The sequence below is a fragment of the Dermochelys coriacea genome, chromosome 3, assembly GCF_009764565.3.
Source record: "Dermochelys coriacea isolate rDerCor1 chromosome 3, rDerCor1.pri.v4, whole genome shotgun sequence".
NCBI lineage: Eukaryota > Metazoa > Chordata > Testudines > Dermochelyidae > Dermochelys > Dermochelys coriacea.
This window is the reverse complement of record NC_050070.1, coordinates 161,369,687-161,385,103: the sequence shown is the minus strand read 5'-3', so window position 1 is coordinate 161,385,103 and position 15,417 is coordinate 161,369,687. Positions and strand designations below refer to the sequence as shown.

The 15,417-nt window shown below is 40.7% G+C and overlaps 1 long non-coding RNA gene across 3 annotated transcripts; it reads left to right on the top strand.

Moving 5' to 3' along the window:
• The first annotated feature begins 3,101 nt into the window (after nucleotides 1–3,101).
• LOC119852667 lies at nucleotides 3,102–15,279 on the top strand. 3 transcript variants are annotated; one of them, XR_005291777.2, is made up of 3 exons: nucleotides 3,102–3,299; nucleotides 7,987–8,167; nucleotides 15,069–15,279. It is a non-coding gene; the product is annotated as an uncharacterized LOC119852667 (long non-coding RNA). The 3 variants fall into 3 exon arrangements; XR_005291778.2 differs by having other exon boundaries at nucleotides 7,975–8,167; XR_005291779.2 differs by having other exon boundaries at nucleotides 3,286–3,329.
• Nucleotides 15,280–15,417: the final 138 nt, after the last annotated feature.

Below are 15,417 nucleotides of genomic sequence, written 5' to 3'. Positions count from 1 at the left end.
GCTTTTCCCTTTTCACCAATCAAGGGAGGTGAGCGCTCTTTCCTCTCTGAAGCTTCTGGTCATAACAGGATTTACCGTGTGAGACCTGCAATTAAAATATACCAACCAGCTCAGGAAAACATCTTCTTTCAGTTTAATTTCACCCTGCATCCTAACACTCCCTAAACCCAGCACTGTTCAGGGGACACCAGCGCTTCCCAGGGCACTAGGACCTAAATGGTGTCCTCTTTTTCTCCAGCCATATGACTTTTGGGAAAGAAACAACAGGGAAGAGCGAGCCACAGACTGAACCCAGGAAAACAACTACAGTAACTTGTCACTTAACATCCTAGTTATGTTCTTGAAAAATGCAACTTTAAGCAAAATGATGTTAAGCAAATCCAATTTCACCATAAGAATTAATGTAAATGAGCCGGGGTTAGATCCAGGGAAATTCTATTTGCCAGACAAAAGACATTGTATACATACACAGTATAAGTTTTAAATAATTTTAAACAATTTAATACTGTACTCACCAATGATGATTGTGAAGGTTGGTTGAGACAGGGGCATAGCAGGGTTGGGGTGCAGGGGCTTGCCCCTGCTCTGCCCACTGTGTGGTCCAGCCAGTGAGTGGGGTGGGGGAGCAGGGGCTTGTCTGCTCCCCAGATGGAATGCCAGGTGGGTGGAACAGGGCAAGCCCCCGCTCCCCCACCCCACTCCCTGGCAGGAGCGCTGGGCAGGCAGAACGCGGGGAGCCAAACAACATTATAAGGGAACATTGCAGGACTCTAAAGGAGTATATTCTCTAATATGTCAGGGACCAAACAACATTAACTGGGACGATGTTAAGTGAGGAGTTACTGTACATAAAACCCATTCAGACAGGACTGATGACCACTGATGATGTCATTGGCCTGTTTTCTCCAGTTTTAACTCTGAATATTGCATCACCTGTGCTTACTGGCTGATTTCGTCAACCTCTCCTGCCCACTCGCTTCCTTTATCTTTTCTGCTAACTAAGCCTCTGCTAATATAATCCCATTGAAAGGATTTAAATAACAAAAGAAAATAAATGTGGAACTACTATGATATTTATAGTCACTACATTGTTCACTGCTTATGTGTTATATATCTTTTTTTCTGCTTTTTGTCTTTGGGGCAGCAACATCGAGGAGTCCAGTGGCACCTTAAAGACGAACAGATTTATTTAGGCATAAGCTTTCATGGGTTAAAAAAAAAACACTTCTCCTCTGATACTTTGGGGCAGGATCTGTCTCTTATTCTATATTTGGACAGTCCTAGCACGATGGGGCCCAATTCTCAGCTGATTACTGTGCTAAATTAAAATAAAAAGTCTGAGCCTGAAAACTTCTAAATCTTCTACAAGTGGCAGGTGGCTTAGGCTCAACATTACTGAAAAGTACACAGCTGAAGATAAGCTGGTCCCAGAAGGGATCAGAATCTATTCAACACCCTCTACAATGTTATCGTGAGACAAGAAGGCAGCAAACCACCACAGAAAATCTGTAAAGCTGGCACCAAGTTCATCCATCTATCCCATTATGAAAAACACTATAGGCTGGTTTTCATTCCTCTGCAGAAGCACCTTTTGGCAGGAAAATGTCCCAAGTGGTGATTCCTAAATAGTTTAGCTATGTTATTTGGGGAAATCGTGTCCTTCTATCCTATTTATCTCTTCTTCCCTGTATCTTTCTCCTTATTGTTCATTATGTTCCAAAAGTCTCAGACTGGAGGAGAAGTCAGAAAACAAAATGGAAAATGTGTTAAAGCTTTATGAATGGCCTCCCATGCAGTTTGCTCCACCTGAGATGCCTTTTAGGGTCTCTTCAGGATCCAGGGTCCCTGTCACTATGATTGAATAATGAATTATTTTTACATTTATGTTTAAACTATTAATAATTTAGTGCTTCAATACAACTTTGAATGCAGCTCCTCTGGAGTGAGGATGAAAAGTGCATGGCTGAACGCCAAGGACAAGTCTGAGCTGCTTTTGATATTCGTAGGAAAAGAGGAGCAGACCAAATGTCTTGGACTAGGAAAACATTTGGTGATATGTTTTCTAATTTTTGTACTTGCAAACAATGCTCTATGACCATACTTCAGTGATCATCTTTTCCCCTATGTAGTTCCAAGATAGTAGAAATTTGTACAGTTGTTCATGCTCTTTATCCCCACATTCAACTCAAATTCAAAAAGGGGTAGTGCCTTTTTTCATCTGGGAATCTCATTTGTGGAAATCTCTCCTTAGATATGTCTGCTAGACTCCTAATGATTGACTTCAAAACTAGACACAGGTTCTTTCCATTTGAGTCAAATAATTTTTGATAAATTTTCCTTCTTTTCTCTCCCTCTCCCCTAACATCTCTCATGTTTTGGTTTATCTTTTACTTATTTTGTTTGTTGGTTTGGAGTAATGATTTCTTGGCCATTCTGGATTAATTTTGTGGAAGTTTGTACAGTGTCCAGATGTGTGTTAAAAATCCATACCTGAATATGTATTGTATTACATTACAATGACCCAATAGAGTAATAGTTCACATTTTTATACCGCCTTCCATCTGAATATATCAAATTTCTATATGCATATTACTTAAGCTATTAAAACATCTATGTGAAGTTTTGCATTACAGGGAAACTGAAACACTGCAAGGAGTGACTTGCCAAATCCCCCAGAAAGTCAGTGGCAGAACCTCCAATTTAACGTATATCATGGAACTCCCACTCTTATGCTGTAAGCTCTAGATTGCAGCAGAGAATTTCCGCCCCTATTTCTTATGGACTTAAAGATAGGGTTACATATTACCCAGTTTACACAGACAGCTGCAGCGGCACAGGAGCTAGCAAACAGAGCTCTAAACAGGGGAGTTTGAGAGGGAGTTCTGTTGGAGGAGAAGATAGTTGTACTTGGTTTTGTATTTTTAGTGTTTGTGTGTGTGTTTATGTAGGGGTTTTGTGCTGGGAGAGCAGCTGAGCCTGATTAGGGGGTGGGGCTTTGTGCTGAGAGAGCAGCTGAGCCCTGCTTAGGGGGTGGGGCTTCTGACTAGGGGCCCTATAAAGGTAGCCAGCCAGTGGCACAGGAGCTAGCAAAGAGAGCTTTAAACAGGGGAGTTTGGATTGTGGTGCTTGTTTGGGGTTTGCTTTTGCTGGGGAGGAGGAGGGTGTGGTCTTTTTTGTGTGGCGTCTGTCTCCAGATTAACAGGATTTAAGTGAGAAGGAGATGACAGATACAGAGGCAGCTGTGGGAGTGACTCCTGTAGTGAAAGACACATTGAGGATGACTGGATGTGGAAGCTGTGGTATGTACATGATCCTGGAGGGGGGAACCGGTAAGAGTTTTTTCTGCATGAAATGTCGTCTGATAGAGCTGATGGAGGAAAAGATCTGAGGTTTGGAGATGCAGGTAGAAAGTCTGGTTGAGTTTAGGAAGGGGTTTGAGCAGATGATGGAGCAAAGATATGAGGTATCTGAAGGGAAAAGCTCAGACTCACGGATGGAAGCAGGGTTGGGGAATTTTGAGGAGAGACTGGATAAGGAAAATGGTCAGTGGAAACATGTGACTCAAAGAACCAGGCAGAGAAAAAGACAGGCTAGTGAAGAAGAAATAGAGCTTAGGAACAGGTTTGCAGAGTTGGAAAATGAAGAAGGGGCTCAGCAGGTACTTGTTGAAGGTGGAAGAGTAAGGAAGAAGAGAAGAGAGGCTAGTCCTATAGAAAAAGGGGAAGAGTCAAGGGAGACTACACCAAATATGAGCCCGAGGAGGATACAGGATGGGTTGAAGAAGATTGTAAGGGAAAATAGGAATGGAAAGAACTTGCAGCCAGAAGGAACAGGGGAGAGACTGGAGAATAGCACTGTCACCAGGAAAAGGCAGGTCTATGTGATCGGGGACTCTTTATTGAGAAGAATAGACAGGCCTGTAACTAGAGCTGATCCTGAGAATAGAAGGGTGTGCTGTCTTCGAGGTGCTAAGATATGGGATGTAGACCTGAGGTTGAAAAGGATCCTAAAGGGAGCGGGAAAGAATCCCCTAATTATCCTTCATGTGGGAACAAATGATACAGCCAGATTCTCACTGGAAAGTATCAAGGGAGACTATGCTAGGCTGGGGAAGACACTTAAGGAAATTGAGGCTCAGGTGATCTTTAGAGGGATCCTTCCTCTTCCTAGAGAAGGGCAACAAAGGTCTGACAAGATTATGACTGTCAACAGATGGCTTAGGCAGTGGTGCTATAAGGAGGGCTTTGGAATGTATGGCCACTGGGAGGCATTCACGGACAGAGGTCAGTTCTCTCGGGATGGACTTCATCTGAGTAGGGAAGGAAATAGACTTCTAGAATGGAAGCTGGCACAACTGATAAAGAGAGCTTTAAACTAGGAATTGGGGGGAGATGGATGGGAGATGTCCAGAAAATCTCCACGCCAGATTTTAGCATTGAGAGGGAAGAAGATGAAGTAAGAAAGGATACAGCCATGGGTAGGAGAATGTATATAAGGAGCGAGGGCGGTGTGGATACTGGCTGTAGAATGACTGTGCCTAATAGGGTACAAAATGTGAGTGATTCCAAACAGCAAAAATTAAGATGTTTGTACACCAATGCGAGGAGTCTAGGTAACAAAATGGAGGAACTAGAGCTACTGGTGCAGGAAGTGAAACCAGATATCATAGGGATAACAGAAACATGGTGGAATAGTAGTCAGGACTGGACTACAGGTATTGAAGGGTATGTGCTCTTCAGGAAAGACAAACAAAGGTAAAGGGGGTGGAGTAGCATTGTATATCAATGATGAGGTAGAATGTAAAGAAATAAGAAGCGATGCAATGGATAAGACAGAGTCCGTCTGGGCAAAAATTACATTGGAGAAGAAAACTAGTAAAGCCTCTCCTACAATAGTGCTTGGGGTGTGCTATAGACCTCTGGGATTTAATTTGGATATGGATAGAGCCCTTTTTAATGTCTTTAATAAAGTAAATACTAATGGAAACTGCATGATCATGGGAGACTTTAACTTCCCAGATATAGACTGGAGGACCAGTGCTAGTAATAATAATAATAATAATAATAATAGGGCTCAGATTTTCCTAGATGCGATAGCTGATGGATTCCTTCATCAAATAGTTGCTGAACCGACTAGAGGGGATGCCATTTTAGATTTAATTTTGGTGAGTAGCGAGGACCTCATAGAAGAAATGGTTGTAGGGGACAACCTTGGCTCAAGTGATCATGAGCTAATTCCATTCAAACTAAATGGAAGGATTAACAAAAATAAATCTGCAACTAGGGTTTTTGATTTCAAAAGGGCTGACTTTCAGAAATTAAGGAAATTAGTTAGGGAAGTGGATTGGACTGAAGAATTTATGGATCTAAAGGTAGAAGAGGCCTGGGATTACTTTAAATCAAAACTGCAGAAGCTATCGGAAGCCTGTATCCCAAGAAAGGGGAAAAAATTCATAGGAAGGAGTTGTAGACCAAGCTGGATGAGCAAGCATCTTAGAGAGGGGATTAAGAAGAAGCAGAAAGCATACAGGGAGTGGAAGATGGGAGGGATCAGCAAGGAAAGCTACCTAATTGAGGTCAGAACATGTAGGGATAAAATGAGACAGGCGAACAGTCGAGTAGAGTTGGACCTTGCAAAGGGAATTAAAACCAATAGTAAAAGGTTCTATAGCCATATAAATAAGAAGAAAACTAAGAAAGAAGAAGTGGGGCCGCTAAACACTGAGGATGGAGTGGAGGTTAAAGATAATCTAGGCATGGCCCAATATCTAAACAAATACTTAGCCTTATTAAAGACTGAGGCAAAAGAGGATCTTGGGGATAATGGTAGCATGACAAATGGGAAGGAGGATATAGAGGTAGATATTACCATATCAGAGGTAGAAGCGAAACTGAAACAGCTTAATGGGACTAAATTGGGGGGCCCAGATAATCTTCATCCAAGAATATTAAAGGAATTGGCACCTGAAATTGCAAGCCCATTAGCAAGAATTTTTAATGAATCTGTAAACTCAGGAGTAGTACCGAATGATTGGAGAATTGCTAATATAGTTCCTATTTTTAAGAAAGGAAAAAAAAGTGATCCGGGTAACTACAGGCCAGTTAGTTTGACATCTGTAGTATGCAAGGTCCTGGAAAAAATTTTGAAGGAGAAATTAGTTAAGGACATTGAAGTCAATGGTAAATGGGACAAAATACAACATGGTTTTACAAAAGGTATATCGTGCCAAACCAACCTAATCTCCTTTTTTTTGAAAAGGTAACAGATTTTTTTAGATAAAGGAAATGCAGTGGATCCAATTTACCTAGATTTCAGTAAGGCATTTGATACCGTGCCACATGGGGAATTATTAGTTAAATTGGAGAAAATGGGGATCAATATGAACATCAAAAGGTGGATAAGGAATTGGTTAAAGGGGAGACTGCAACGGGTCCTACTGAAAGGTGAACTGTCAGGTTGGAGGGAGGTTACCAGTGGAGTTCCTCAGGGATCGGTTTTGGGACCAATCTTATTTAATCTTTTTATTACTGACCTTGGCACAAAAAGTGGGAGTGTGCTAATCAAGTTTGCAGATGATACAAAGCAGTGAGGTATTGCCAATTCGGAGAAGGATCGGGATATTATACAGGAGGATCTGGATGACCTTGTAAACTGGACTAATAGTAATAGGATGAAATTTAATAGTGAGAAGTGTAAGGTTATGCATTTAGGGATTAATAACAAGAATTTTAGTTACAAATTGGGGACGCATCAATTAGAAGTAACGGAAGAGGAGAAGGACCTTGGAGTATTGGTTGATCATTGGCAGCTCATAGTCATCCTATGTGATATGGCTGTGAAAAAAGCTAATGCGGTTTTGGGATGCATCAGGAGAGGCATTTCCAGTAGGGATAAGGAGGTTTTAGTACCGTTATACAAGGCACTGGTGAGACCTCACCTAGAATACTGTGTGCAGTTCTGGTCTCCCATATTTAAAAAGGATGAATTCAAACTGGAGCAGGTACAGAGAAGGGCTACTAGGATGATCCGAGGAATGGAAAACCTGTCTTATGAAAGGAGACTTAAGGAGCTGGGCTTGTTTAGCCTAACTAAAAGAAGGTTGAGGGGAGATATGATTGCTCTCTATAAAAATATCAGAGGGATAAATACAGGAGAGGGAGAGGAATTATTTCAGCTCAGCACCAATGTGGACACAAGAACAAATGGGTATAAACTGTCCACCAGGAAGTTTAGACTTGAAATCAGACGAAGGTTTTTAACCATCAGAGGAGTGAAGTTTTGGAATAGCCTTCCAAGGGAAGCAGTGGGGGCAAAGGATTTATCTGGTTTTAAGATTCTACTTGATAAGTTTATGGAGGAGATGGTATGATGGGATAATGGGATTTTGGTAAGTAATTGATCTTTAAATATTCAGGGTAAATAGGCCAAATCCCCTGAGATGGGATATTAGGTGGATGGCATCTGAGTTACTATAGAAAATTCTTTCCTGGGTATCTGGCTGGTGAATCATGCTCAGGGTTTAGCTGATTGCCATATTTGGGGCCGGGAAGGAAATTTCCTCCAGGGCAGATTGGAGAGGCCCTGGAGGCTTTTCGCCTTCCTCTGTAGCATGGGGCATGGTTGACTTGAGGGAGGCTTCTCTGCTCCTTGAAGTCTTTGAACCATGATTTAAGGACTTCAATAGCTCAGACATGGGTGAGGTTTTTCATAGGAGTGGGTGGGTGAGATTCTGTGGCCTGCACTGTGCAGGAGGTCTGACTAGATGATCAGAATGGTCCCTTCTAACCTTTATCTATGAATCAATCTATGGGTTTATAGTTCCTCAAAAATATTATAGCTGTCTTTATGCCACTACTATTACACTATTCTCCTGAATATAATTTCTGCATCAGTTCTAATGTCATAGTACCAGAGACTGTGCTCTCATCAAGACAAGTTATGCACACATCAAGTTATAACTGTGTTTTTAATTAGTCATTTCCTTAGACTGAAACAGGAAGCATGAGAAAAAGGTTCTGCAGCAGTAACTGACTACATTAATTCTTCAATGGAAATTAATGGGAAGAATATAACAAGAATAAAGACATATACCTGAAGATAAAATAATCATTTCCCAATTTCAATTCTGACTTGACTGGAGTGGCCACTATGTCGCAAAACGTTACAGGTAGAACCAATATTGCATAACACTTGATGTGTGTAACTCCCAGTTTTTAAGAAGAATAAAATGTGAATCTATAGCTCTAGGATTTCATGTGTACAGTAGAATGGCTAGCAAATAATGCAGTAATGGAAGTGTGGGTGGAGGGAAACAGAACAATAATCAGAAAAAAATTTTAAAATATGGGTGTCATTTAACTTATTAGTTATTTAAAATGTTATTAAAAGTTAGCCATACAAAACTCATTCCACCAAAAAACACAATCATTTCCTTTTTCCACATTCAGGAAGAACTACATCAGCTCTCTGGAGTTAAGGAAGGAAGAATATCATATTTAGAAATAATGAAGTCTAAGAGCTTCTCCACTTAACTTCATTAGGTCGTAGGAGCTTCTCTTGAATGTGAAATCAGAAAAGGCTTGTGCTGGCAGCCTGGACCTCTAACAGTCTTTCAGATGTTGTTGGGAGAAGGAATTACAGATTAGGCTGTCAGGATTCCTTCCCCACACTGAACTCGAGGGTACAGATGTGGGGACACGCATGAAAGACCCTCTAAACTTATTTCTACCAGCTTGGGTTAAAACTTCCCCAAGGCACAAAGTCTTTGCCCTTGGATTAGGTAAACACTGCCACCACCAAGTGATGTAACAAACAATCAGGGAAAGGACCACTTGAAGTTCCTATTTCTCCAAAATATCCCCCCAAGCCCTTACTACCCCTTTCCTGGGGAGGCTTGAGAATAAACAAGATGAACACAGACCAGCTTTGGATTTTTAAGACCCAAAAAAACCCAATCAGTCTTAAACAGAACTTTATTAGAACAAAAAAAGATAAGAGAACAACTCTGTAAGATCAGAATGGAAGATAATCTTACAGGCAGTCGGATTCAAAACACAGAGAATCCCTCTAGGCAAAACGTTAAGTTATAAAAAGACACAAGAACAGGAATACACATTTCCTCCAGCACAGCAAATTTTACAAGCCAAAACAAAGAAAACCTAACGCATTTTCTAGCTAGATTACTTACTAACTTTACAGGAGTTGGAGGGCTTGCATCCTTGATCTGTTCCTGGCAAAGGCATCACACAGACAAAAGACTTTTTCCCCGCCTCCAGATTTGAAAGTATCTTGTCCCCTCATTGGTCATTTTGGGTCAGATGCCAGCCAGGTTACCTGAGCTTCTTACAGGTAAAAGGACTTTGCCTCTGGCCAGGAGGGATTTTATAGCACAGTATACAGAGAGGTGGTTACCCTTCCCTTTATATTTATGACAGGCTCAAATATTAACATTACATTTGTGAAATTAAGGAGTTTTTACATAGTTAACAGTAGCACAGATATTGAGGTGCCTGGACAAAAAAAATATTTGGGAAAAAACAATACAAACGCTTGCAGGATCAGTAAACTTTTCTATGCATGAGGCCTGGACAAATGATCAGATTTTTATTTTTTTTAAACCCCAGAAAGGGGAGAGAACAGGAGTACTGGTGGCACCTTAGAGACTAACAAATTTATTTGAAAAAAAAAAAAAAAAAGAGGGAGTACTTTTGCAAATACAGACTAACACGGCTGCTACTCTGAAACCTGTTAAAAATTTATTTGAGCATAAGCTTTCGTGGGCTACAGCCCACTTCATCAGATGCAAGGAGAGTAATGTTGCTTTCTGTCTACAGGAAGAGTGAAGTCCACCTATGGAGAATGCCCTATCAAGGTTCTTTCTTTTATTTAAGATCCCTAACAGGGTCTTGTAAAGGAGTGAAAGATCACAGCTAGGGGTTTTCACACTCTGTGTGTGCTACAGAGAGGGCATCTGAATTGTGACGGATATGACAATTTTCTGCAATATCTTTACAAACTTTATTGAATTAAGTTTAAGTATCTTTGGAATCCTCTGTATTGACTACAAAGTTTATGTATTATTGTGAACCATAGGAAATGTTATGAACTTCAGACTGGGGGAGACAACAATGGATTTTTGGGACAGAAAGTATTGACTGGGACAAACAGTACTGACTGTTTTTCCTGGGGATTTCTAGAGAGAGGCAGTCTAGCTTGCTGTTATCACAGCATAGGCAGGGAAACGCGCAGCCTGGAAAAACCCTGGTTAGGAGGGAGAGAGATAAGCTAAAGATCAGGCAACAAAATGCCTATGTATTAATTATATTGATTACTTAAGAATCCCCAGTTATCACTTTGAGGGTTGCCAGGTTTTTGCCCCAAGATCAAGGCCAGTATTATTCAAATTATATAGTTGGGAACCCCGATGTGTACAGTTACAACACTCGCACTATAGAAACTCTTTTATATTTACAAATATAGTGTAATACATTTAACACAGTCACAAACACCCCAACTTAGTAAAATAGAGATACTACAGAATGTACATCTGCACATCCATATACTCACACCATCTCCTGTAGAACAACCTGAAATGTTAGCCATCATCTTTCTCATCACCATCACTGTAGGGACAGGATTTTATAACTGTACTATAAAAACTGATGTAAAATTTGAATTAATTCTGCCAGCCACCCTTTTTGAATAACAGAAAGGAATGACTGTCTGAGACTGGGATCTTGTTTCTTATATGCATTATAAACTTCCCTATAGTCATTTCTTTGGTTTAAGGTTTAGTGAGTAAAAGACAGGATCTTGTATTGTCTATGTTAATTAAATTAAAGGAATGTTAAAGGCCTGAGCCACAATGTAAACTGCTGGAAATGGCCCACCTTGATTATCACTACAAAAGGTTTTTTCTCTCCTGTTGGTAATAGCTCACCTTACGTGATCACTCTCCTTACAGTGCGTATGGTAACACCCACTGTTTCATGTTCTCATGTATATAAAATCTCCCCACTGTATTTTCCACTGCATGTATCCGATGAAGTGAGCTGTAGTTCACGAAAGCTTATGCTCAAATACTCTAAAGTCTCTAAGGTGCCACAAGTACTTGTTTTCTTTTTGCTGATACAGACTAACATGGCTGCTACTCTAAAAAATGTAAACTGTTTTGATCACAAGATTTAGTGAAGTTTAATTTACAATGTATTCTGCTGAATATAAAATACTGCTGTCTTCTCCATGAGAGATTGTTTGTGTGAATGAGGAATGCATGTGTCAGGAAAAGATAAGGTGTGACAGCCATCACAAATGTCCAGACACTAGGAGACAATCAGAAAACATCCATTGTATCCGATGCTAAACATGTTAGCAGCATTGATGGCCTCAGAGGTGAGGCAACCACCCTGGAAGGCAAGACAACAAATAGGAGATAATGATGGGAAGCCTGACAATAACCATCAAATGATAACAGTGGAAAACCTCAAGATTACTACCACTTAAGGACTAATGATTACAGGATGACATTGCAAGATGCATGGACTCAAATGGGAATTTACAAGTATAAAGCTGGAGTGTTTTGCCATGAAACCCTGGGTTCAGTCCTGCCAAAATCTCAGAGCATCAGATCGCAATCGACAGTCTAGCTCCTCACTCATGGTCAATCTAACTGGCCATTAGATTGACTCGAGCTACAACAGACTGGTAACTATAAAAACATCAACTGGCAGGACTGTGTGCATGGTGTGTGTGTGTGTGTGTGTGTGACTGAAATTCTCAAATATGGCAAATTTGCCTTCTCTCTTATAAAAGATCCCCTATGCTTCTTATAAGTATAACATCACCTTCCCCATCATCACCAGTGACCATCATTCTGGCACCTCCCAAGGACTACATCTCTCTCTCTACTGCCCCCAGGCTGGGATGCCACTTTTATAATATGTTATGTTGACGCCGCTATGTTTGATGGATTGTTGTAAGGGATTTTCCCCTTCCTTATTTGTATTTCCTCACCTTACTAACATTGGAGCGTCTTTTTTCTATAGCTTAGTATATCCATGATCTCAACTTATTTATCATATGTATCAATTTGATACCATAGCCCTTTTGTGATTAGGTATCATGTTTGTTATTTCTGTCCTAACTGGCTATTTCGGTTCTTTCCAAGTTCCAAATTGTGGTGTACCTGTTTTAGTTTAAAAGGGTACGAACTTAGGAAAGCCCTTACACTAACCTGCTTTAATGTATCCTCTATGTTAAAGGTCACAGCCATACATGGACCTTTATGCTTTAGCTCATCACCATCTATCTAGGTCAGGGGTTCTCAGACTGGGGGTCAGGACCCCTCAGGGTGTCGCAAGGTTATTACATGGAGGGGTCGCAAGCTGTCAGCTTCCCTCCCCCAAACCCCACTTTGCCTCCAGCATTTATAATGGTGTTAAATATATTTAAGTGTTTTTTAATTTATAAGGGGGGTCACATTCAGAGGCTTGCTACGTGAAAGGGGTCACCAGTACAAAAGTTTGAGAACCACTGATCTAGGTGAAAGGTCCTAAACTTATGTACGCTAACTTTGTCTTAGCTCAACATATAGGACGTGGCCTGTAGGTCCCTTGTGTTACAGCCAAAATATACTCTAATGTAAAGCTATATAATAAAACAAATAATCAAACTTATAAGAAAAGATATATAGGCAAGCAAGCAGCCTAGACTTAGATGTATTTCATGTACCTGTTATGTACATCAGTTCTTTGCCAGGACACTTCTGTGGTTGACTCATGTACCTGTGGTCAGAACTTCCCCTTAAACTCGATTTTCAGCTCCCCAAATACTTTGGGTTTTCCGTTGGGCAGTTTATCTATGCAAAACTTATCTGTTCAACATTCATAGGCCTCAAGCCTAACACTAACTTGCTAAAGCTAATGTCTTACAGGATACAGGCCTGTAGGTTTCTTGCATTACTGCTGAACATAATGCAAAGCAAATTTGTTGTAATTCAGCAGGGAAAATGTTTGTTTGCACACATAGCCGAACAAAACAAGGATTTTCTTTGACACCTTGTGGATATTTGGGAACTTTGTTTCACTCAAGGGGACATAAAACTCATACAATTTTTCTCAATTGTATTTTTCCTTCAAGTTGAAATTGCATTGGAGATCAATGAGCTCCACTTGTAATTCTTGCAGGGGTCTCTCGTAGTCAAATGACAGTGGGCATGACACCAGCTCCAGCGTCTTCTCTATCTTCTCAAAGTCAGAGAATCAACGAGAAAATTCTCCGTGCAAGTCACTCAACATTTTGCTGTACTTTTCTGTCTGCTCCGGCGCCACTTCCAAGTGTTTCAGTGTTGGAAAGTGAGCGAACGCTTTGTTCTGAATTTTTGAAAGCAAGACTAACTTGACTTTGAAAACTGTCACACTAGAATACAATTTGTGTACAAACACATTCTTTCCTTGCAGTTTCACATTAAGTTCATTTAAATATGCCAAGATATCCCCACCAAAAGCAAAGTTGCACACCCAGTTTGAATTCTTTAATTCAGGGAAATCATTTTCTTTCCCCTGCATCTCCAGAAAAATGCGACTTTTATCTCTGAACTCCCAAACTGCTGCAATTCCTTTCCTAGCCTGAGCCAGTGGACATTTGTATGATAAAGTAAGTCCTGGTGTTCGGTGTCAGTGTCTTCAAGAAGGGAAATAAATTGCCACTGATTAAGTCCCCTCGCTCTTATGTAGTTCACTATTTTCACTATTGTGTGAACAACATGATCGATTGTTCTGGGCCAAGGTGCTCGAAGCACCACAGGCCTGGCAGGAGTACTCTGAGAAAAACAAGGCTTACACACAGCTGTGAGTTACTGGTTTTACTGAAGGTTAGCGACCCACTCGCAACGGGGACTCCAAGCGTTGCAGTCACGAAGGCGGGGAACCCAGCACACTGGAGTTCTGCCTGGGACGGAGTCCAATGGAGGGGCAAACAGTCAGCGTTAATAAGCACTACACAAAAACAGCTCATGAATATAGAATTAGGGGGGGCTTTCCCAAAGAGGGGCTTTCTGCTACCTGGCGAAGGGCCATGCAAAGCAGCTGTGTCCTTCAATAACTATCTATGTCCTACAGTAACCTCTCCGCTCGAGAAAGCGGAAATTGCCTACTAGGCCATAACAAAGTCTTCTGCAGTCCCTTACATCGATGTCCAGGACATTTTTGCAGAGGCCCTCCTGATGTATAATACAATGCAGAAAAATCACCTCTTTATCAGGGTCATCGTCTTTTACTTTGTCCTGAATTCTTTTTAAAAGTCCTACGTTTTTCCCAATTAAATTTGGTGATCCATCTGTGGTTACGTTTGCCAGTTTACTCCAGGGGAGCTTCAGATGTTCAAGGCAGCCAGACACCCTCTCATATAAATCCGATCCCTTAGTTGTGCCTTTCATTGATTCCATTGATAAAAATTTCTCTGTGATTTCAAATTTGTCATCAATTCTTCTGACAAAAAAAATCAATAATTGTGCTGTGTCCTTAATGTCAGTGCTGTCATTGAGAGCTAACGGAAACAACGTAAAGCCCTGGGCTTTCTTGTTCAACTCAGAAGCCAAATGTTTATCAATCACTTCTACACAGCGAGTAACAGTTGTTCGTGACAAACTAATGTTCTCAAATTTGTTTTGGTAGTCCAGTCATAGCATGCCAGCAACATCAATCATGCATTCTTTCAGCAAAAGGCTTATTTAGTTTAGCGATTTCAAACGCCAGAACATAACTTGCCTCTGAGGTGGCTTCCTGAACTGTAGCCTGTTGCACAAATATTTAGTTGAGCTTTTAAGTTTGTGGTGAGTTTCTCCACTTTTCTTGCCCATTCCTCAGTTGTTAAATTGCTGCCATAATTAGGATGTTTTGTTGAAAAATGGCAATTCAAACTGTACTTCTACACTGCGATGCTCACCTGACAAATCAGGCATACAGCCTTCTAGTTCATGTTTGTAAAAAAATATTTTGTATTCCATTCTTTGTTAAAAATCTGACACTCACTGTGCACTTTTCTTTTCTTTTCTTTTTTTTTTTTTGCAGCACTCATTTTTGAAAGGGAAAAGAAAATCCTCACCGCTGCCCTTATTTCAAACTGCTGTTTTACAAGATTGCACGCACTTCACGCAGGGCCTCATTTTCAAAAGAGCAAGGGACTGATGTAGCCAGCATCGCAAGATATTTACGTGCCAGATGCACTAAAGATTCATATGTCCCTTCATGCTTCAACCACCATTCTAGGAGACATGTGTCCATGCTGATGACGGGTTCTGTTCAATAACAATCCAAAGCAGTGTGAACCAGTGCATGTTCATTTTCATTATCTGAGTCAGATCCCACCTGCAGAAGGTTGATTTTCTTTTTTGGTGTTTCAGGATCTGTAGTTTCTGCA